The 24,741-nt window shown below is 42.0% G+C and overlaps 1 protein-coding gene across 2 annotated transcripts in view; it reads right to left on the bottom strand.

The window, feature by feature from the left end:
* Window positions 1-20,893, bottom strand: part of TMEM108 (transmembrane protein 108) — a 377,552-nt gene extending 356,659 nt beyond the window's left edge. Inside the window, exons 1-2 of one of the 2 annotated variants that reach the window (XM_027091637.1) lie at window positions 20,841-20,893; window positions 14,163-14,277 (exon numbers count right to left, since the gene is read on the bottom strand). The gene's annotated coding sequence lies outside the window, so the exon portion shown is untranslated. The remainder of the gene's footprint in view (window positions 1-14,162; window positions 14,278-20,840) is intronic. The other variant, XM_027091638.1, reaches the window with a different exon arrangement.
* Window positions 20,894-24,741: the final 3,848 nt, after the last annotated feature.

The raw sequence follows: 24,741 nt of genomic DNA, 5'->3' as shown, positions 1-24,741 counted from the left end.
ATGCAATGCCTGGTACGAAATAGAGGGAAGGAGGGAGGGATGAATGAAGAAATAACTGAATCAATAAATTGATCATAAAAAGAGGTGGACCAGCTGACCCCTAAGGTGTGTTTAGAAGCTAATGTATTAAAGGCATTTCTTCCTGTTGAACTCTATAAATGCTTGGGTTTAATTAGGTTAAAACACTTATGGATCACCTAATTTGAATGGAGTCTTATGCTTGATCTATAGGGAGAAAAAGGGTAGCCAAGGATAAAAGAGAATTAGGTCTTGTCCCTGCCCTTCAAAGAAATGAGTCTGGCTAGGGAAAAAAAAAACTGCATTAAACAACTAGGACAAAGGAATAGGACGACTTTAATGAAAGCAAAAGTAACAGAGTAAGTGACATGATTAAGGGAGCTGGGATGACTCTCAATTATTAAAGTACACTACACAGAGGTGAAAGGACACTCTCTAACCACACAGCCAATTTAAGTGAGACCTGATGAAAAAGAACTCAGGCCCTTCCATCTCCTGGTAGTTAAGGAAGCTCCTTAAGTAAAAAGTGAGGCTCATGTTCCTGAGATTGCAGGCTCTTCGCAGGGTTACAAGAGAGGAAAAGGTAAGATTCAGCTCAACAGATAAAGTCAGATATGGCCAAACCAACCCAACTGCAGACAGCTTTGGAGGCATGCAGAGTTTGACCCACCTGGAAGAATAAATGCTACTCCAGGGAGAACCAAGCAAGTGGTGGTCATTGAAGAAACAGATAAAAATGGTAATTAAGTGAAGGTAAGGGAATGAGTAAGATAGGCTACAAACTATTAATGCAATGAAACCCCCATATTCTGAGGCCCTGCCATGTTCCTCCTACAGGGTAGGCCATGCAAAGAATGCAAGAGAAGTTCACGGCAGGGTCCACGCCTGTGGAGACTCAGTATCTAACTGTGGAAACAAATATGTAATTGAGGGGAAAAAAATTCCAATAAGTAACAAAGTCTGCTAGCTCAAAAATGTGGCCTTAAACTGTGATGCCCAAAGAAGCAGGTAAGCAGGGAGGCCTGACGCTGAACTGGGAAATAGGGCTTTGCCCTTGGCACTTCTGGGTCTCTTCTTGTTGGGCCTCTCACCCCTCAGGAGCATCCCTCTCCCATCTTTTTCACGCTGGGAAGAAGGATTGTAGGCACAAGGGATTAGCCACAACATTTAGTGGCCTGCCCACCAGCAAAACTTTTAAAAGAGAGGGAGGGAACCCCAGACAGACAGGATGTGGCGGAGAGAGCACATCTGAGAGCAGCGATTTGAGGGCCAAGCAGCGTGTGATGTGAAGTAAAGTAAGATGCAAGTTCTTTTTCCTTCCTCAGGAACAAACCCACAGAGGGGCTATCAATCGTTCTGAGGCAGGTCTGACCCCATCTTCTCTTCTTCCTAAATTCTGAGGGAACAGGGGAGAGCTTCCAGCAGGAGAAAAGTTCTCAGCCCACAGGGCAGGAAATTGAGAGGGTTATTTAAAATTGAAGAAGGAGTAGGATACCCCACCTAACACAAGTCACAAAGTGGCTACATATCAGCTGCTGTACCTCTCCTTCCCGTTGCTGTCCTCATCCTGGTGCCCGTAATATAAAAAACGCAAAATCAACAGTTTAAAAAAATCCACCTTGATCAGAGGCTGTATATTTCTTGCCTCCTCCAACTAAGAATAACTCTGTGAGGAAGGATACATGGCTGAGCTCTGGTGTCTCCCCTTCGAAAGGATTAACAAGCAACTTTGTGCAACCCAGTGTCCCAATTTATTGTTAGCACCCTCCCTTTTTTTCCACCCTAAAACACACTCACACACAGGCACTCCCTCCATCAGTGCTCATGGAGAGAAGTGGTTGGGAGGCTCCTGTTGCCTGACTATAAAATCTCTCCATTCAAAGAAGTTACACTAGGGCTTCCCTGGTGGTGCAGTGGTTGAGAGTCCGCCTGCCGATGCAGGGGATGCGGGTTTGTGCCCCGGTCCGGGGGCATCCCACGTGCCGCGGAGCGGCTGGGCCCGTGGGCCATGGCCGCTGAGCCTGCGTGTCTGGAGCCTGTGCTCTGCAGTGGGAGAGGCCACAGCAGTGAGAAGCCCGAGTACCACAAAAAAAAAAAAAAAGAAGTTACACTAGATAATCTTTCTGATTACTAGCCCAGAAAAACCCCAAACAAACAAAAAAACTCTATCATAACTATTCTCCAAAAAAAAGGATCTGGAAAGAACAATTCAGTTGTCCCTAGGTATCTGAGGGGATACCAAAAGTCACAGACCCTCCAGTCCCTTGTATAAAATAACAGTGTTTGCATATAACCTATGCACATCCTCTCGTATACTTTAAGTAATCTCTAGATTACCTAATACCTCTGTATTACCTAATACAATGTAAATGCTATGTAAGTTGTAAATACAATGTAAACGCTATGTAAATAGTTGCCAGTGTGCAGCAAATTCAAGTTTTGCTTTCTGGAATTTTTTTTTTTTCCACAGAAAAACCCACGCAGTTGTACTTATGCCTCTCATCAATAAACTCAAGCAAATATTTCCTCTCATATGGCTCATGTAGCTTAATATCAAAAAAACAAACAACCCAACGGAAAAATGGGCAGAAGATCTAGACATTTCTCCAAAGAAGACAGACAGATGGCCAAAAAGTACATGAAAAGATGCTCAACATTACTAATTATTAGAGAAATGCACATCAAAATTGCAATGAGGTATCACCTCACACTGGTCAGAATGGCCATCATCAAAATATCTACAAACAATAAATGCTGAGAGGGTGTGGAGAAAAGGGAATCCTCCTACACTGGTTGGGAATATAAATTGGTACAGCCACTGTGGAGAACAGCATGGAGGTTCCTTAAGAAACTAAAACTAGAGCTAACATGTGACCCAGCAGTCCCACCCCTGGGCATATATCTGGAGAAAAACATGGTTCAAAAGGATACAGGCACCCCAATGTTCATTGCAGAGCTGTTTACAATAGCCAAGACATGGAAGCAACATAAATGTCCATCAACAGAGGAATGGATAAAGAAGATGTGGTACATATATACAATGGAATATTACACAGCCATTAAAAAGAATGAAAAATGCCATTTGCAGCAACATGGATGGACCTGGAGATTACCATACTAAGTGAAGTCAGTCAGACAGAGAAAGGCAAAAATCATATGATATCACTTATATGCGGGATCTAAAAAAAATGATACCAATGAACTTATTTACAAAATAGAAACAGGCTCACAGATCTCAAAATCAAATTTATGGTTACCAAAATGGAAATGTGGGGGGGAGTGATAAATTAGGAGATTGGGATTAACATATACACACTACTATATATAAAATTGATAACTAACAAGGACCTACTGTATAGCACAGGAAACTCTACTCAATATTCTGCAATAACCTATATGGGAAAAGAATCTGAAAAGAATGGATATGTATATGTATAACTGAATCACTCTGTTGTATACCTGAAACTAACACATTGTAAATCAACTATACTCCAATACAAAATTTTTAAAAAACAAGCAAGAAAAGAGACAAAATTAATGCAATGAGACCCACACATATATATGAAATTGCAGCCCACGCTAAAAACTAAAAAAAAAAAAAAAAAAACCAGAAAAGCAATATTTAAGTTACTCTCACCTTGAGTAGAAAAAAATTTTAAAGCCTTATTTTGTGCATGAAACAATAAGGAAAATGGAGAAAAAAGAGGAAGAAAGAGTGAGAAGGGCCAGAAGGAGTTAGGTTTTAAAAACTACAATTTATGAGCCTAACATATGGCTTAAAATCATTTGAGCAAGAGGTGTAAAACCATAATTTAAATAGAGTGAACAAAAGAAACACAGATATGCTTTCAGCTCTACAGTGAGAAGGGCAGACAGCAACACCATTGTTTGAGAACACTGGCAGGTTTATTCATGTCAAACCGTGCTATAACTGAGAATCAATATGGGACAGTCTGCTTAAATGAACTCCAAGGGTTTGTACAAGCAATCCTGTTAATGTCATGTTGCATTTTATTAAATGATGTTTGGAATAAAAAGCCTGTTGGTTGGGCCCTGGAAAAGTTTGTTTTAAAGAGGTATACCTTATGATGACAGTTGTAATCATAGCATTTGATCTTCATGATAAATCTCACTATACATGAGAGGAAACAACTGCAAAGACAATGAATCAGTGCTCAGCGTTATATTATATGGAGTGACCCTGAAACTGCCTTCAATTTCTGATGTGGGCAGATACACCAGGACATTATGAGGGTCCAGGATAATTTCCACCATCACAGGTGGAAGGAGGACAGTATCTTCTTTTTTCCCCTAAGAACCAAGTTCATTCGATCTTTTTTTTCATTTTTATATATTTATTTTTATTGACATATAGTTGATTTACAATGTTTCAGGTGTTCAGCAAAATGATTCAGTTATACATACATATATATTATTTTTTAGATTATTCTCCATTATAGGTTATTACAAGATATTGAACATAGTTCCCTGTGCTACACAGTAAATCCTTGTTGTTTAACTATTTCATATATTGTAGTGTGTATGTTAATCCCAATCTCCTAATTTATCCCTCCCCTCTCCCCATTTTCTCTTTGGTAACCATAAGTTTGTTTTCTATGTCTGTGAGTTTATTTCTGTTTTGTAAATCTGTTCATTTGTATCATTTTTTTAGATTCCACATGACAATCTCTAGGTCCATCCACGTTGCTGCAAATGGCATTATTTCATTCTTTTTCATGGCTGAGTAATATTCCATTGTACATATATACTGCATCTTCTTTATCCATTCATCTGTCGATGGACTTTTAGACTGCTTCCGTGCCTTGGCTATTGTAAATAGTGCTGCTATGAACATTGAGGTGCATGTATCTTTTGAATTAGAGTTTTCATCTTTTCTGGATATATGCCCAGGAGTAAGATTGCTGGATCATATGGTAACTCTATTTTTAGTTTAAGGAGCCTCCATGCTGTTTTACATAGTGGCTGCACCAATTTACATTCCCACCAACAGTGTACAAGAGTTCCCTTTCTCCATACTCTAGGAGAGTATATCTTTAGGTACTTACTGATAGAGTTGTGGGGCTGGGGTCTTATCTAAGAAACATGTGGTTAGAGAAGGTGTGGCAGTGACAGGCAGAGGATGGCTAATCAAGAAATGTGATTCAGATCAGCTGGGCAATTCTGATGTTCAGTAACTTCATCAGCAAGCACACATGATGAGCTTACACACAGAGCTCTGTGCTGGGCAGGAAGAAAAGAGGACACGGGCAAGGGAGTAACCCAGGTACCATGCTCACAAGCAGCCTATAAGGGCGTTATTATGAATCCCATCCTACAAATAAGAAAATTGAGGCTGAGAGATATTAAATATTTTGCCCAAAGTCACCTTTCTAAAATCTGATAGAGACCAGATGGAAATGCAGATCTGGCTAACAGGTTAAAGGTCTTTCAATGCTACCAAACCAAATGGCCACTGAAAGGAAAGGGCATTCTATGCTGAGAGTAGACAATGGGACCAAAGACCAGTCTGAGTAAGGAGCAGTTTGTGCATAGAAAGAGTACAAAGTCAGAAAGTAAGTTGGAGTCAGACTGTGGACTGCCTTTATGTCTAGTTAAGAAGCACACTGTCCTGCAGGCTGCTGGGAATCACAGAACTTTGAAAATCAAAAAAGATGTAAGAAAGGGAACAAAGAGACCAAAGGTATCTACACCAGGTAACAGGGTTAGTGAGAGGAGGGAAAAGATGGAAAGGCATTTAGAGAAACACCAGAAGGAACAAGAAGTTAAAGTCCAGTACCATACTGACATGGGATTTGGGGTTCTCAAAGTAAAAGACACTAATTGGGGGTTACTACTAATGTCCTACTATTTAATGTTTGGCAAATATTTTACTAATGCCAATAATTAAGAATTTCAGAGGTGATCTAATAAGTGTTCTTTCCAATAGAAAGGGGACAGCAGGCTCAGCGGCCATGGCTCACGGGCCCAGCCACTCCACAGTATGTGGGATCCTCCTGGACCGGGGCACGAACCTGCGTCCCCTGCATCGGCAGGCAGACTCTCAACCACTGCGCCACCAGGGAAGCCCGAAAGGGGATAGCTTTTGACAGCTAAGGGAAGCATGCACCTGGTCTGCCTCTTCCTCATGCAGGAAACTTCTTTTAAGGGGGACGTGCTGATAAGAAGTCATGTTTGAAGATATTATTGGGTTGGCCAAAAGGTTCCTTTGGTTTTTAAGTACAAATAAAAGACACATTTTTCATTTTCACGAAGAACTTTATTGAACAACATATTCACCCTTTTGTTCCACTGCCTTCTGTCATTTTTCAGGCAACTTCATAATTCCATCATCCCAAAACTTTTTATCTTTTTGAGCAAAGAACTGTTCCAGGTGCCTTTTATAGTCTTCCAGGGAATTGAAAGTTTTTCCATTAAGAGAATTTTGTAAAGACCGAAGTAAACGGACATCCAAATGTGCAATGTCTGGTGAATACAGCAGATGAATCAGAACTTCCTAGCCAAGCTGTAACAGTTTTTGCCTGGTCATTAAAGAAACACACAGTCTTGCGTTATCCTGATGGAAGATTATGTGTTTTCTGTTGACTAAGTCTGGACGCTTTTCGTCAAGTGCTGCTTTCAGTTGGTCTAACTGGGAGCAGTACTTGCTGGAATTAATTGCTTGGTTTTTCCAGAAGGAGCTCATAATACAGGACTCCCTTCCAATCCCACCATATACACATCACCTTCTTTGGATGAAGACAGGCCTTTGGTGTGGTTGGTGGTGGTTCATTTCACTTGCCCCATGATCTCTTCTGTTCCACATTATTGTACCATATCCACTTTTTCATTGCCCATCGCAATTTGTTTTAAAAACGGAACATTTTTGTTAAGTTTAAGTAGAGAATTGCATGCTGAAATACAGTCAAGAAGGTTTTTTTCACTTAACTTATGTGGAACCTAAACATCAAAGCGGTGAACATAATAAAGCTGGTGCAAATGATTATCCACGCTTGACTTGGATATTTTGAGTATGTCGGTGATCTCCAGCATGGTATAAGGTTGATTGTTCTCAATGAATGTCTCGATTTGATCACTATCAACTTCAACTAGTCTACCTGACCGTGGAGCATCGTCCAGCGAGAAATCTCCAGCACGAAACTTTGCAAACTACTTTTGACATGTTCGATCAGTCACAGCACCTTCTCCATACACTGCACAAATCCTTTTCTGCATTTCAGTTTTGTTTTTACCTTTCTTGAAATAACAAAGCATAATATGCCGAAAATGTTGCTTTTTTCTTCCATCTTCAGTATTAAAATGGCTACACAAAAATTCACCAATTTTGATGTTTTTTTTTAAATGCACACTGATATGACAGCTGTCACAATACGATCTAACAAAACTGTTTCAATGACGTTGAAGACAACTAAATGCCACTACAGCCATCTTGCAGAAAAAAACAAACGAACCTTTTGGCCAACCCAATACTCTAGCCACAGCTTTGTTTCTTGGAAAGTTGAAGGTCAAGATTCAATGATGGGCTCAGGAGGGAAAAAGCCTGAGTAGGATCTATCACCTCTTCCTGTGGCTCATGGGAAGGACAGGACAGTTCACTAAAGCTGGAGGTTTCAGCCCACCCCTCAAGCATCTGTGGCCTCAGTCCTTGCCTCCCGAGCACATTTATCCCCCAACAACCTCACAGGGAGTGGACTACAGCAGGACAAAATCCCAGAATTCAGGATCTGGGGTTCTCAGCCATCTTTCAGAACCTCTTTACACCCTAGACAGAGCAGATGCCTTTACTGTTGCTACAGAATCTTCATGCAGGGGCTGCAAATTAATTCCTGATTCTATGAGAAAAAACATAATGTTGTTTTATTTTTGTAAAAAATAAATTAGATATGCACAAATTTGACTTACAGTATAAACTAAAGATAAAGTAAGGTTAGCACTTGTTTAAAATTAAAACTGAAGATTTTAATCTGGAAATATGTGGTTATCTGTATACAAATCTTCCTGCTCAGAAGAAACTCGAATATATACATTAAAACTAATATGATACAATGCTCTATTTTTCCCTTCTCATTAAAAAAATTCAATAGAGGGGATAGGGATCTTCACAGAGTAAGAAGAGAAACTGAAGCAAAAGATTCATCTCTGCTCCTTTCCCCTTAGTAGGCAGCAGCTGGGTGAGAAAGCTGATCCCGATCATCCTTCAATAACAGAGTACATTCTTTCCTCAACCAGCAGTTGCAGGAGCCCCACTGCACTTCTCTTCTGCCTCTTTCAAAAGAAGCTGCATCTAAGGAAATACTGACTCTCTGTATGTGGCACCCCCGTGCTGCAGCTACTTGAGAAGAGTAAGAGCCTTCAGTGGATTCAGTGAGCCAATGTGCTCACTGTTTGTGCTACCACAGGGCACACCCTTCACAGCTGTGCAGGCCCATGGAGCTGGAACCATCATTCTTACCCTGTCAGAGAATCATAAATAGGGACAGAGCCTTCTGCAATATGAGAATGCACTCCTTGTAAAGTCATAGTCAATCACTGGTTCAACTCTCCAAGATTAGGGGTAAATGAACAAAACACACTACAACACAAAACATTTTAAAGTCTGCTTTGTAAGGCAGTAATCCCCAAAATGACAACATCTATATGGAATTTATCTTTGGAGTAATAAGCCAAGTTATTTTCCTTTGTCAGAACTGGAATCTTACAAACCTAGCTATTGAACACTTGTCAGAGACGTCAAAACATTCAGACAGCCACCTAGCCATTATTCCTGTGGGATACATGGGTGGTTGAGGGAATCACATTTGACAGATGCAAAAAATAAGATATCCATATGGAAAATACAACTCCTCATTTCCCAACCATCTAGCCCAGCAATTTCCCTACCATTCTGCACTGGGATGCAGTCAGTCTCCTCAAAAAAAAAAAAAAAAAAAAAAAAAGGGATACAGGCTTTTTCACAATTGCTACTGAACGTGTAGGCTTTGAAAGTAATCTTCCAATTCTTTACTATACACATGACCCATAATCACTGTTTATATTGATTCCAAGAGTTAAGAATTCAGGGTCCTTATACCAGAGAGGTCTCATGTTCTATCAGTCTACCCCACCATTGCTCCCTTCCAGAGAAACCACAGTCCTTGTTGAGGCAAGAAGACCTAGGCCACAGCTGTGTGGACCAAGAGACTGTAGACCCCTAAGACTGCCTGGTAGAAGAGCTTTGACCAGGGGGATGATAGTTACTACAGAATTATCATATTCCTTTCCTTCTTGGTCCGTACACAGACCATCAGTTAGGTTGTGGCGACAGGAAGACATGAGCAGAGAAGCCAAAACGGAAATGCTGAGCCATGTTAATGGTTGAGAAGTAGAATGTGGACTGATCAAGTACTGTTAGTGCAGATACATGCTGGAGTTGCAACAGATCAGGGGACAATCTTCCTGGTCCTGAGTGAGGTCCTGTCTCCATGAGGTCTGGCCAGACTATGGCTCTTTCTCATCCTGAAAGGCCTCTGGGATTCCTCCCAACTTGCCACATGTCTGACATTTGTTTTATTTTCTCATGCATCCTTACTTAAGCCTTCCATTTCTTAAGGCAACTTGAATGAGTTTCTGTTCTTGTAATCAAAGACATTTATAGGGGCACCACAGCAAGATATCTGAAAGTGTTCCTTTTCTCTTTACTAACGATAAAACAATCTCAGATCTCCCATCTGACAGTCTACACATAACGTCACAAATTTAGGGCTACTTTGCCAGTTTTTGTAATCACAGAGAAAGAAAAGAAATGGCTGGCAAAGCCCCTTTCCCCTGGATTGTCTTTAAATTGCCCATGCTGCATTTTTTGTCCCAGTCGATCCCTGCCACATGTAGACCACCATTTACTTTCAGTAGATCTAGAAGGTTCAGCCACAGTAAGTCTAGAATAAAAACCCAGCATCCTATGGGAGGCTTAGTAGTCTCTCCATCCTCTGTGGCACTGACAGAATCCCCCCTGTGACTTCTTGGTTGATTTCAAGGTTCAGGGACCAAGTTTTCCACTAGCAAAACCTGATTCTTCTGGTCCCTAAAAAATAAGATTGGCTCCCAAAGCAGTTCCAGCACTGGGAAAAGGTCAGGTCATATCAGAAATTAATGAGCCAGCCCCTCGGAGCACTGCCCCTTCTGCAACTCTAATTACTCCTCCCTCCTAACAAAAGACCCCACTTAACTCTCTAGCAACCAGTGATTCTCAATCACAGGCAGTATTTGGAAATGTGAGGGGCCATGCTGGTTGACTCAGTGACTTGGTTAGAGTAATACAGGTATTTAGTAACCAGGGATGCTAAATGTCCTATAATGGACAGCAAAGTTCCACACGATGATGAATCACTGTATCAAAATGTTAACAGCACCTCCCTTGAGAAACGCTGAGACCCCTCCAACATTCTGAGCAGACCAAAGCAGGAAAGAAAGGCAAAGTGAAGAGAGGAGGGCAGTAAGAGGACCAGCACCACACCATCAGAAGTGAAGCAGTCGAGTGAAGACTGTCTGGAGATCACCTCGCCCCCGCCACCTCCTTCCCCTCGCCCTCCAGGAACACTACTCACAGCACACAACTCCTTGTTCTCAGTCCCGCTACCACGCAAAACAGTCTTGGGCTCAGATTTAAATTATATCTTTTAAAATGTGTGTCTTTATTTCCACATCTTTTCCTTTGTTCTAATTATGGTAGTTTCTGAGCAACTAATGTTGGTGCTAGTAATAGATAATATATCACCTGAAAATTCTTCCATGTTGCTAAAGGGCTTAATTACTAAATTTGTACTATAATATGTCTGTTGGAAAATCTAGAGACTAATTCTTTAGGGGATAACTCCTCAGAGATTAAACTTGAGAGATTAAATTTGTGAATTAATACCTTCTTATGAAACACTTTTTTGAGCCACACTGGGGCTTGGAAGAAGGGAAGGTGAAAACTCTCTCGCCACCTCTCCCAGACTCTTTGTTATGCTCTAGGCAGTATCAAAAGAGACATCCTGCACAAACTAGCTTCACCACCAAGGATCAGGGCATGGAGAGACCAGATGGAAAGAGACAGCTCAGCAGCCTTGGATTAAAGCACAAATATTTCTGAGGCAGTGCGCTCAGTTATGTCAGAGAGACAGGCCCATGGCACTTTCTGTAACAGACAGATGCTGCAGCAAGGTAAAAAGTTCAGCAAGAGCCACTCACAGATTGAAAAGTGCCCTAGGATGGAAAAGTCCAAAATGCAATCCTGTTTTAAATGAGGTAAGGTCTTGCTATAACAAGCGCATATGCTGTCACTACAAGTGTGCATTTCTGACAAATAGGGTCCTTACAGACTGAAGCAGTGCTATCCAACAGAATTCCCTCTGATGATGGCAATGTTCTCTGTCCGCACTGTGCCTGTGTCAATATGGTAGTGTTTGTTGTAAATTTTGTGAGTGTATCTAATAATTGCAGGGACCAGAAACACAGCAAGGCTGAACACAAATCTGCCAGGACAGTTTACATCTAATCCCTGCACTTGCCCTTCCTTAGAGTTAAACTGAGGCTTTCTAGTAAAATAATGTGATTGCTTCAGGCCTAAGTCAGGGTGATGGCCTTTTTCACCATTCCAACACAGAGTTCTAGAAGATTATCAGAACACCTGTGATATTAAAACATTTTACGTATCACTCAAAGAGAATGGGTTGAAGATAAACCCTTTTCCATAATTCCAAAGGAGAGAAGAAACATAAATGTAAAAGTTCTAGGATAAAAACAGATTTCTCCAAATATTCTCTGGTCTTTGTTGTATTACCTGCAAAATCTGTTCTAGGATCAGTAGTCATTTGGGAGGATATTTTTCTTCGGGGGGGGGGTTACTTCTTTATGTCCTTTGATCTGATTATACATGAGTCACTTTAGCATTAAGAGATTACCACAACCCCCCAACCCCCGGTCAAAAGCAATTTCCTTAACTGCTCTTCTGAACAGCCTCCTTCTCCTTCCTCCACTCTCCCATTTTTTAACTTTCCAAAAAAAAGCCTTTATTCACGAGTATATTGTTGAAATGAGCTGAATATGAAGCTCTCAAGTAAAATCAGAATCCAATACTGTTCATCATTTCCCACACCACTAACCCTTCACCCTTCAAACTCCCCTGCTCCTCAGCTACTGCCTTCACAAGGATTAAGAGTGATCCTTGAGTCCTGGAAATGTGGGGAGACAGATATTTCTTAGCATTTATAGAGCTCCCAAGTAATCACACAGAACTACATACATCCCTTCTTTAGGCTACTGAGTTATAAATGCTGTCTCCATTTTACAGGTAGGGAAACTGGAGCAAAATGAGGCTAAATGATTAAAATACAGTCCCAAAGAAACTCAGAGCAAGATTAAGTCACTGTACGCCTCCAGCAGTGGTTCTCAACCAGGGGCAGTTTTCCCCCCAGGGGACATTTGGCAGTGTCTGGAGACATTTTTGATTGTCACGATTGCGGTGGGGTGGAGTGGGGGAACTACCGGCATCTAGTGGGTAGAGGCCAAGGATGCTGCTGAACATGCTACAATGCACAGGACAGCCCACAACAAAGAATCGCCAGGCTCAGCATGTCAGTGGTGCCCAGGATGAGAACCCCTGATCCTCTGGCAACCCCAGCACTACTTTCTTTGGCCCCTAGTCAATAAAGAATGGCTCCCTCTGTAATTTGATCCTTGTACAACATTTACACAAGAAACATGCCAGTTCAGTGTTATTTCTGGCATGCTATACATTTTAGTTACTTTTAAAATGCAAAATATATGGGAGCCACAGAGGAAATTGAGGAAAGCTGGCGAAGTCTGGCTCCTTTCCTCTAATGAGAAAGCTTAGCAAATACAAGGTCCTTTCCTTAGTGACCCCCAGGCACTGAGCTGGGGTCTGTGTCTGGCCACTCACCTGGACTCTTCAGTTGTTGATGTGCTTTGCAGCTGCCTTTTCTCTGCTTTGCTTATCTCTAAGCATGTGCATCACTCCAGAGCAGTAATGATGTATGCTTATAGGAATCTCCAGAGGTCTACAGCTGCTAATTGTCTATTTTGTTCAGTAAATTGTACTCATTACTGAGCCATGTAAGGCACAGAAGGACATCAGCCTTTCTGGGTGCCCTCTGTCTGAGCCTGGGTAATGGGACGTTATCAGCAAGGGCGCAACAGTATTGAAAAAAGGTGCTTAAAAACAACCCTCCATCCAGTTTTTCAGCTGATTACTTTTATTTTTGTTATATAACTTCCTGTCCCCCTCTTTCTTAACCATCCTTAGCTCTGCTTAGATTTGTATTAACTATAATTTTCTCTTCAGTGAGTCTGATTTTAGTTTAAGCTCTAGAAGCCAGAGAGTTCAGAAAGGATTGGATGTCCTTTCCACCCCTCCCTCCCAGACTTCCACTTGTCTCTGAGAAGGGCACACCGAGCAGTGAACTTCTCCTTTTGATCTCAAAAATCTTCAGGACAAATGAAAATCCAAAGCCAGCTTTGGTTATAATTCTCCCAGTGCCTACATCCGTTGCACTAGGGACTGCAAACAGATGAGGAGGGAATGGACATGTGACTTCCAGTGACACTGGATAAAATAAAATGGAATGGGCAGAACCACGTGCTTTGCTACTGCTATTATCCACCAAACTGGGAATCATCAACTCTCTGGTAAGCTGTTTCCGCCCCCCATCCTGAAAAGAAAAGTGATTAATGCAGGAAAAGTTAAGCAAAGTAATCCATGGAGGGGGAGGATGCTGAGAGAGGGGAATTTGAGCCAGCAGAGCTAACAATATGATATGGCTACAGGAAAGCGGCACTCAGGCCTAGTTCCCTCCTCTACAGTGTATCTCAGGAAGGCCCAGCAACACCCTCACCACCCACATAAATCAAATCCTACACAAACTCACTAAAAATTCTTGTGCTGAGATATTCTCATGCAGAGATTCCATCCCATCACCCTGACAATGGTTTTAGCTTTGTAAGTACTGATCTTAATGGTGTTTATCAGCTGAATCACTAAAGGCTTTGGGAACCTTTCACAAACAGGGCACCCCACTGCACTGACTCCAAGAGGCTGTTAATACAAGAGTAAAACCAGAGCAACAATGGCAACAATGCCTTTGACTTACCCTGGAGTAGAGGGTGTGAGAGCCTTCAAAGGCACTTACATCCTTGCGACCCATCAGCTCTGCTGCCTTTCACCACTCACTTCTGCATGGTGGACCACAACCGATCAATCACCAGCTACCAAAGACGAGAAATGAATGAATGCGTTAGGCCAGAAGATCCGTAACTTCAAGTCCCAAGCTACTGCTCAAGTGAATTTGCTAGTGTAGGCTAAGTACTTACTTAACACATAGACCCAAACACATATACTACCTCTAGTTCAGTAAAAGTTTGTTTCTGGTCCCTATATACATACTGGACAAGCGAACAGTGGAGGGGCCCTCCTTGATCAGTGATCCAGGCACCCAGGCTGACAAAAGTCCTGCCATCCTTAAACACAGCTTCCAAGATCCCCCAGGGGTCCTTTCCATTCCAGCCTACGAGGAGCGTAAAACAACATAGAGGAACTCACATGGGCGTTCTCTTTTTCTGTTTTCTTCCTAGAAGTGGACCACAACCCTTTTCTGCTTGCACTCAGTTACACAGCCACACCTAAGCCCATGGGTTTCTGGGTAGCTAGTGATCAGTCTCATACAAGCCTGACTCCAGCCCAACAAAGAAGACAATGTTAGTTTTAGAGTATGGAGTTCTGGGTGAGACACTAGCACGGTGAACTTGACTTAGTTACTTAACAGTCACTTAACAACTCTGAGATATGGTTTCCTCATCTGTGAAATACCCTGCTTCCCTCATTGACCTGTGTGTCAACGTGCGATTCAAAATGAGACAAAACAGCACTTCTGAGACTTTAATGTACATGCATGGCACCTGGGCATCTTGATAAAATGCAGATTGCAAACTCCCAGATGATACCAATGCTGCTGTTCTCTGACCACACCTTAACTAGAAAAGAGATTTTTTAAATTAGAGAATATTTTTGTATACCGCAAAGTGATTTGCAGTTACAAAGAATTATTATCTTGGCACCGACTTTGATTATACATGAATTCCCAACTAGCCAGCATTTTCAGGATAGGTTTAATCTGGGTACCAAGTAAAATTTCATAGAGTCACAGGATTTTGGAACTGGAAAGAATTAAAGTGGTCACTGCTCTCCCCTCTTATTTTCCAGACAAGTAAAAAACTCAGAGAAGTCAACGATGTCCCCGAAATCTCAGAACAACTTAGTGTGCTGGAATTAGAATCCAGAAATTTGACTTTTTCTTCTCTTATTACATAAATTCAATTCTTCTTTTCCTTCTGAAGAAGAAATGGTAGTTTTATTCTTCTCCTAAAGTGAGAATAAATGCTACCCTGGCCCAAATCTAAGAAGGTACCAGAAGGTAGCATTGACCAGCATGGGTCACCATCATACCAAATGTAAGTGAGGGGGTTACAGGACAGACATTGAGATTTCCAAGCAGACGTTCTTCAGAACATAGTGATTTCCATCAAAGTTATATCTCATGTGTCCAAAATGTGACTTGAACACAAATTAACTTCTGTATACCTTCTGGCAAAAACAAGAATTTTTAGTTTCCATATACACACACTGAGTCACTACTATTAGGGGACAATTAGAAAAAGAGAATTTGAGGTTGCATATAAAAAAGGAAAAGGAAATAATTAGCTGAGGAGGAGCAGTGGTTTCTGTAGTCAACCCTGGGGACAAATAAAGGAACCTCAAGATTTTTTATCCCCGACATCTAAATTATTTTGCATCTCTGAGATCATGGTGAGTCCTAAGAGTTAACAGCAGAAAGTAAAACATAGGGCCTCAGCAGTGAGAGACAGGAGTCCAAACTCCAAGTCCTAAGTCAGAAAGGCACTGACTTACCTGGAAATCAAATCAGACTGGGGAAGAAGGGAGGCTCTTAGTATGCATGTCTCCAATAAAGCCATATAAATTTGAAAGTGTTTTGGTGAAATTAGGAGGGTGTACTTACTGAGCAAGGAATGATAAATGGAAATCCATACTTGCATATCCATCATTAAGATGGGTAAAATGCTATTATCAGCATCTTCATTTAGTAATTTCAAGCATTGTAATAAAGGTAAAATGTTCTAAGAACTTCTATAGGTTTACTTCTGTACTCCACCCTCAACTCTCTTCCACCATAGTGTCTCTAGCACCTCAAAAATTCTCACATCCTGGCCATTTCCCTGAACCTATTCTAGACCCTCAAATTTTTACCCTATTTTTGTGCCATGGACCCTCCCCTCCTTTTGGCAATCTGTTGAAGCCTAAGGAGCTCCTTCTCAGAATAATCTGTTAAATGCATAGAGAAAATATATAAGATTACAAAGGAAGCCAATTATATGGAAACACTCTTCTATCCACATAGCCCTCAGAGAGTCCATGGACCCAGTTTAAAAACATCTGATTGGGGAATGACTCTTCTAGGGTGATGAAAGCTTTTTCTTACAGGAAACGTTATGCAGAAAAGTTTTAAAAATACAAGTATGTATAGTAACAATGCTGCTAAATAACAGTCAGTGAAGAAAAGAATAAGGTGCGAAAAGAAGCCTGACCTTGAATTTCTGCTCAAACACAACACTATTCATGCTGTAGCTTTAAAACCCTACATTAAGGAATTACTCAGAATTTTTTTGGCTCCAGCCCTGTAGACACAGCATCTTCTGTGTACTGATGGCAGGTGAAGAAACACAGCACTGGAGAAGGCAAGACTGACATGAGCCCAAGCTTGGGTCCTAGTTCTCTAACTAGCTCTGTTAGCTTGGTCAAGTCACTCAGCTCTGAGGTGAAATTCCTTGCCTATAAAATGAGAAGGTTGAGCTAAACCATCCCTAGGTTTCTTACAACTCTGAATTATTAGGATTCTAAGACAATGCACAATCATTTCTCTGAGAAGAAATATTAGTGAGATTTCTTTTTGCCCTAGGTTCACTGCATGAAAATACCTTCTAGATGAGAATTTTTCAGAGGCTTCAGAAATACCTTATTAAGACTCACCTGGTCATAGAATTTTAGACTTAGAAGGGATTTTAAGAGACATGCCCCACATCTCACCAATCCCAGTGACCAGGTGAGAAAACTGAGGTTCTGAAAGGCAAATAAATGTATCTGAGGTCACATGATGAGGCAGTGCTACTGGACTGTTGTGACTACTGCCATCTAGCATCAGCAGGATTTTAGGATTTGGCACTGGTAGTAGAACCTAGCTCATGAGTTCACTTGAAGAGAGACAGAAATAAACTTCAAATAAGCTGAGCCATAGAATGGGGATGGCACGAGGAAGCAGGTGACTGGGGTAATGACTCCCAGCAGCAGTGCTCTATGCCTCCAGTAGGGTCAAAGCTCGTATGCACAGCAACCTCACTAGCAACAGTACTACCTCCCTCAAATATCATGGCTAAAAAATCCATCTCAAAGAACAGTCAATTACAAAAAATGAAAAACAACAACAAAAACAAAAAAGGTATTTCAAAACAGGGGAATAGATGAACGAACCCTGGCTAATAAGGTCAATGAAACCGGAGTTCAAGATTTGAATTGTTAATACAATCTTAAAATCTTAAAATACTTGTTAGGAATTTTTAAGTTTTAGGATTCAGAATAACTTTGACCTACCTTTGTGGACAGCGCTGAAGTATAGTAACTACGAGCATTATTTTAACTAATACCCTCACCACTATCTTCAGATCATGTAATTATTAGATACTGATCAGGTTTAAAAGTTACACGTGTATTTCCATAGTCCCGCCCACATGTAGAGACTAGTTTTATAAGCAAAGAAGTAGAAACTATTAAGTTGTTGGGAATTTTGATTGAATCATGATTTCAACCTCATTCTCAATTAGCCAACATGTATGCCAAGTACTTTCAAAACCTGTGCTATGAGGCTTCACTGTCAGTTTACCCTCTCCACCTGCCACACACAACCAGCAGAGTAATGGCACCATTCTCAACCCCCACGGTCACCATCCCTACCTTAGAGCAACATTTCTGGCTTTCAGAACTTTTTTTTTTTTTTTTAGATTTTCTTTGAGAACCGATACAGCCTTTCAAAATCTATACTAGAGGCTACACACCGCTGGTTTGCCAGCTCTATATTTCATCTCTTCCAGGAATTCCCAGAGACAGCAGTGCCATCTACTGGTAGGGAGGGCATAACTTGTTTTCTGGAAGCCAGTGGGTGACTTGCCAAGGATCTGAAAGAATGGTAGCCTAGATTTGTGTCTTTGTGAGCCTTTCTTTTCTAGAGCACATTACAAGCATAACTGATGCTTACAATCTGAGACACGGAACTCCACAGGAGCCCCCATCGTGAAGGGCAGGTCTTCTGTAAGCCACAAAAAGCCCAGCCAGTCTAGCCAATAGTGAGGCGGCTCTGCCTAGAAATGCCTCCTCAAGGCTCCTCAAGGCTGAGCCTCGCTGAATTAAACACTTCCTAGCTCTCCTTTCCCCCCCATGCTTCTGTATCAGATGATCTCACCCGTGCCCCCACCTGTGGCAATGTTATCCCGCTCCATCTTACAGCAAGTGTCCCAGGGAAGGTGCTCAGACCTCTCTCAACGTGAAGGCTCTTAGATTTACACAATGTGACACAGATCCTGCTCAAAGGACGCTACTGCTTAGGCATGCAGGTCAGACTCTAATCTCTCTCATTCACTCTCTATCCCCCCCCTCCCTGACCCAGGGGACAGAAACAACAGAAAGGAAATGATTTTGTTGTTGCTTTGAAAGCTACACTAGTGGGCTTTTATCGACTCAGAAAATAAACCTTGTCCTGTAGGTCACCGAGGTACCTTGCTTCCCTAAAGATGAACTAAGCCTGCCAATCTTTCTGTTTTCCCTTGTGTAACCTAATAAGTGTTTCTCAACCTTTCCAAAACCCCTGCCTCCCTTCCACAGGCTAAAGATAAACACTGCATGCCCTCTGTGTATTTATATAACAAAAGTGACATTTTTCTCTCTAAACATAAGCATATACCTTTTCAAACTATACCACCTACCCCAGCCTCAGAATTCCTTCCTCTCCCCACTGCATACCAGCTAAAAACAAATCACTGACAAATTTTAAAATTATTCTTACTATTCCAAGCTGTCAGGTGACAATCTATATTTTACTTTATGAGAGTAATTTGTTATATTCCCAACAAGCTTTGCAGCACCTTCTCTTTTACTTTCGCTCACCCCAGAGAACCACCAAAAGTTGATTTGTTACAGCTGATGTTAATTCTGATTCCCCCTAACAAATTTAAGTGTTCCCTCTTCAGTTAGCTTGAACTTGCCAAGTAAATTGGTTGCTTAGCAAGTGTAGGCATTTCACAGGCATGGGGTGTGCCTTAGATGCCTAAAAAAAAATCACACTGTTTCCTAAAAAAACACAAAACTTTGTATGGGGAAGGTAAGAGTAATAAAAAGCCTTTGAAGCAGTAGCTACCAGGAACCGGAGAGATTGTTGTCCATTTCCTACCAGAGTAAGTTCTAAATGAATTACAGTGAAACTCCAGAATACAGTAAAATCTTCCTAATAACAGTTAGTTGAACCATTTCTTACCGAGCAGACTACCAGGTATATCTAACAAATTAACCAGTGGAAAACTGAAGGGACTTTTTGCCCTTGCTATTTGCAGGTCTGGGGAAATGCAGAAGGAAAGAGGCAGGGGATGCCTCCCTTTTTAAAGTATGACTTAAAGGAGACATTCCCCCCCACCCCCCATGCACAAGCAGGTTTGGCATCCAATGGTCTTCTTTAAACATGCACTTTTCAAAGAATTAAGGAGATCTAAATGGGTGTAATTTAGACCCTGCCTTCCCTTCTCCCTACAGCCCATTAACATGCTGGAAATAAGTCATTACTTGCTTCGGCAGCCCAGAAAAACCTCAGTTTACAGAGATAACCAGTTTACAGAGATAAACGCCCTCCCCTCCCCACCCCGCCCCTCAGAAAAAGGTTTTCTTGAAGGAGAATATCAGTGTGATGGTCTGGTCTGCAGTTCACTGCAGGCATCTCCCTCCTCACAATTACCAGTCATCAGTTTCGCTGTAATTTCTTATGGTAGCCTCTCATTTAGACCTGCTCCGCCAGTGCCCAACTGCTTTTAAAATCATCATTTTCCGTCTCCTTACGGATCTCTGGATTCCTTCAGCAGGCTGAAAGCGTTCAATTTCGGTGCAGCTCGGGGACTGAGAGCTGGCGGGCAGGTCCGGAGAAGCCTTGCACCGGTGCACCTGGGCTGGCCCACCGGTCCTTGCCCCCACCACCGCCCGCACGGCTGCACCAGGAATTCGGCTTTGCTCGCCGCCGCCGGATTACTTCGAGTCCCGCGGCTTGGCCAAAGAGACACCACATTTTTTTCTTCGTTTTCACATGTGACAGGTCCCACTGAATTAAAGATATCTTCTCCCCGGCCCCTGCCCCACCACCTTTCACCCTTTACCTGGGGAGGGGGTCGATACCAGCATCCCCCCGGGCGGGAAACAAAGGCTGAGGCGAAGCTGCCAGGTGGGCAACTCCCCTCAGGCGGACCCGTCACCGCGGTGAGGAGGATGGGCAGATGCATTAGAGGGCAGAAAAAGGGAAACCGAGGCACCGAGGATGATGGCTGAGCCCGGGTCTGCATCCTCTCCCAAGCGAGGCTCCCCGGGCGGGCGAACCCCAGACCTCCTCCCTCCCCGCTGGCCCGCACCCGGCAGCGGAAGGGCAGGGAGGCCGCCCCGCGGCTGTTCTTACCTCGGGAGAAGCGCTCCAGCTCCCTCCGACGGCTCGGGAAAAAATGCCCCACCGCTTGCGCACGCGCACTCGCGTTCTCGCGCCTTCGCGCCCCCGCGCGCGCCTCTCAGACCCAGCTTTGGCCCGCCCCGGCCCTGTCCGTCAGCGTCCGCGAGAGCCAATCCAGTAGCACGGGAGGACCAGCCCCGGTCACGTGGTAGTGCCAGCCAATCACCAAATTGCCCTCGGCAGCACCGTCTCCGATGTCTCTGGGGGATCGGTTGCTACCGAGCGGAGCGGGTGCGAGGTGTGCACAAAGGGCTGAGTGTCTGTTTGGGGGGTTAATTGGCGCTTGATTGAGCAATTACTAGATCAATCGATATCTCAAATTCTAAATATGAATAAGAGTGACCTGGGCATCTTGTTAAAAGGAGGATTCTGATCCATTAAGTCTGAGATGGGGGCTTGAGACTCTGCCTTTCTAACAAGTTCTAAGCGGTGATGATGATGTTCCTGTTCTGAGGACCACGCTTTGGGTAGCAATATTTTGAGGACATTTGTCAGAAAATGATGGTTAAAACCCCCGCTCCATGTTATCTAAAAGTTTCAAGACATTTTCCTTCTTCAAGTGATGGAAAGTATTCCAGTGACTGACTAAACAAGGGGTGTTCTGGTGACGCTCGTAGTTTGGGCACAGGCTGAGGGAAGGTATGTTTAATTTCAACATCAACCATCCTTGGCCCATGGGACACAAACCTGTGCTGATTTGGTTGGACGCTCCTTATCGAGAACTAGGTCATCTTAAAGTATTGGGCATGTGTGTCACTGTGCTATACTCTTGGCCAGAGAAGCAACATGAGTGGTTTCTGCTTTCTGGAAACTTGCAGTCTGTCACAGAGCTACACAGGCAAACTCAGGAAGAAACATATAGGAATAACATGTAGGGAGCTAATTGTTGCAGCATCTTGGACAATTCAGGCCAGAACTATCCAAACTAAGCCAGAGAGGTTGTAATATCCTATCTTAGGGATCTTTGAAATTATCGAGATAGACTTCTGTCAGTAATTCCGGAGTCTGGAATTCAGGAAGCCCAATGCCTCTGTCATCTCTAAAACTTGACCTAAATCTAAGTATTTTCAGACTGGCCACTAGAATATTTGTTGTTCAACACAGTCAATCCCTATTACTCAAGACTGCACCAAAGTGATTCAAAGGTCTAAGTGCTGCATTCTCTAAAACCTTCTTCCTACTTCAGACCAGGTGATGTGACACTGCTTCCAGAAGTTTTCTCTCACTATTCCTCAAGGTGATCAAACTGTCACTTAGAGAAAACTTCACCCTTGTCAGTGTGTCTTGGGCCTCTGGCTTATCAGCCCTACAAGTGAAGCCTGCTTAACAATCTCAGACATTGTTCACGAGTGTCTCTATCAGAGATAGCATAGCACAAAGCTCAGAGTTGCAGGGAATGCACTGAATCTAGCACAACAATGGTTCTGGCTGCAGCTGGAGTAACGAAACGTCTAACCAAGAAAAATGTGTTTGAAAGTCTCAGAGAAAGTTTATTGTGCTGTCTTTAAACCACTGGTTCTCAAGCTTGGGTGTACATTAACGCTTTTAAGGAAATAGGTTTTGGGGGTCCTGTGCCTAGAGATTGCGAGTGGAGTGAGGAGTGGGGCCTGGGCAACTATGGGTTTAAAAAGTTCCACAGGTGATTTGTATCCAGCCATGCTTGAGAATGCCTGTATAAGCTGCTAGATTGAGGAACTCATTGTTTAACAAGGGAAATCAACTCTGCAACACAAATCACTAATGACATAAAGATTGGAAATACAAGAAACGCTTCCACATAATTTGTGAGAATAGATTTTTTAAGGCCAAAAATAATTCATAGGGAATAAATACTCAGAAGACTATTCAGTACACTAAATTTAAAAGCCAGGTTCACAACTAGGTTTAATTCCAGTTGGTTTAGTAAATATTGCAAAAAGAACCTATTACCTTTTGTTAACCACACCAAACTGATGAACTCTCTGGTGATATCTTGACTTGTTTTATGTCCTTCTTAACTAAAAGCAAATTTCTATTTGCATTATTAAGAGTTATTCTCTGAGGCTTTTCCCAAAGTGTGCAACAGAATCACCTAGAGTCCTGTTTAAAATGCAGAATCCCAGGCCCCCACACCAAACCTCCTCTAGCCTCTCTCCTGTAACAATTCTGAAGCCACCACTAGTTAAACTTGGGTCCAAGTTGTACCTCCTGATACAGAACATCTACATTTAGGCAAACTCTCAAGCTGTGCTATTAGTCTGCCATGATAGCTAAATAAAGAATGTGAGTCTATTTTAAAGTATTCCAAGAGAGTCTCAGTTCTCTTTACTGGGATTTTACCAAATTCTTATATTTTGTGACAAAAAGTGATTAGTGCTAGGATCTTGGAAAGCTATTGTTGCACAGAGTTCTTCTATGGAGTAATATTTGCTGTAGTGGAGTATGACCTAGTTTTTAACTGAATTAGTGAGGTCCCCTCAGAACACTCTGCCAACAACAGCCATTTTGCTCAAAAGTGACTTTATTGGAGAGACTGTCTTTTCTCCATTGTATATCCTTGCCTCCTTTGTCATAGATTAGTTGACTACAGGTTCATGAGTTTATCTCTGGGCTTTCTATCCTGTTCCATTGATCTATATTTCTGTTTTTGTGCCAGTACCATACTGTCTTGTATACTGTAGCTTTGTAGCATAGTCTGAAGTCCAGGAGCCTGATTCCTCCAGCTCCATTTTTCTTTCTCAAGATTGCTTTGGCTATTCGGGGTCTTTTGTGTTTCCATATAAATTGTGAAAATTTCTGTTCTAGTTCTGTGAAAAAGGTGGTGCTGGGAAAACTGAACAGCTACATGTAGAAGAATGAAATGAGAACACTCCCTAACACCATACACAAAAATAAACTCAAAATGGGTTAGAAACCAAAATGTAAGGCTGAACACTATAAAATTCTTAGAGGAAAACATAGGCAGAACACTCTGTGACATAAATCACAGCAAGAACTTTTTTGATCCACGTCCTAGAGAAATGGAAATAAAAACAAAAATAAACAAATGGGACCCAATGAAACTTAAAAGCTTTTGCACAGCAAAGGAAACCATAAACAAGAGGAGAAGACAACCCTCAGAATGGGAGAAAATACTTGCAAATGAAGCAACTGACAAAGGATTAATCTCCAAAATTTACAAGCAGCTCATGCAACTCAATATCAAAAAAACAAACAACTCAATCCAAAAATGGGCAGAAGACCTAAACAGACATTTCTCCAAAGAAGATATACAGATTGCCAACAAACACATGAAAGAATGCTCAACATCATTAATCATTAGAGAAATGCAAATCAAAACTACAATGAGATATCATCTCACACCGGTCAGAACATCCATCATCAAACAATCTACAAACTATAAATGCTGGAGAGGGTGTGGAGAAAAGGGAACCCCCTTGCACTGTTGGTGGGAATGTAAATTGATACAGCCACTATGGAGAACAGTATGGAGGTTCCTTAAAACACTAAAAATAGAACTACCATACGACCCCACTACTGGGCATATACCCTGAGAAAACCAGAATTCAAAAAGAGGCATGTACCACAATGTTCATTGCAGCTCTATTTACAATAACCATGACATGGAAGCAACCTAAGTGTCTGTCAACAGATGAATGGATAAAGAAGATATGGCACATATATACAATGGAATATTACTCAGCCATAAAAAGAAACAAAATTGAGTTATTTGTGATGAGGTGGATGGACCTAGAGTCTGTCATACAGAGTGAAGTAAGTCAGAAAGAGAAAGACAAATACCTTATGCTAACACATATATAAGGAATCTAAGGGAAAAAAAAAAAAAGGGTCATGAAGAACCTAGGGGTAAGAT

Source organism: Aethalodelphis obliquidens, unplaced genomic scaffold (assembly GCF_003676395.1).
Source record: "Aethalodelphis obliquidens isolate GAN/ISIS:26980383/991018 unplaced genomic scaffold, ASM367639v1 scaffold72, whole genome shotgun sequence".
NCBI classification, from domain to species: Eukaryota; Metazoa; Chordata; class Mammalia; order Artiodactyla; family Delphinidae; genus Aethalodelphis; species Aethalodelphis obliquidens.
This window is presented reverse-complemented; position numbering and strand designations above follow the sequence as displayed.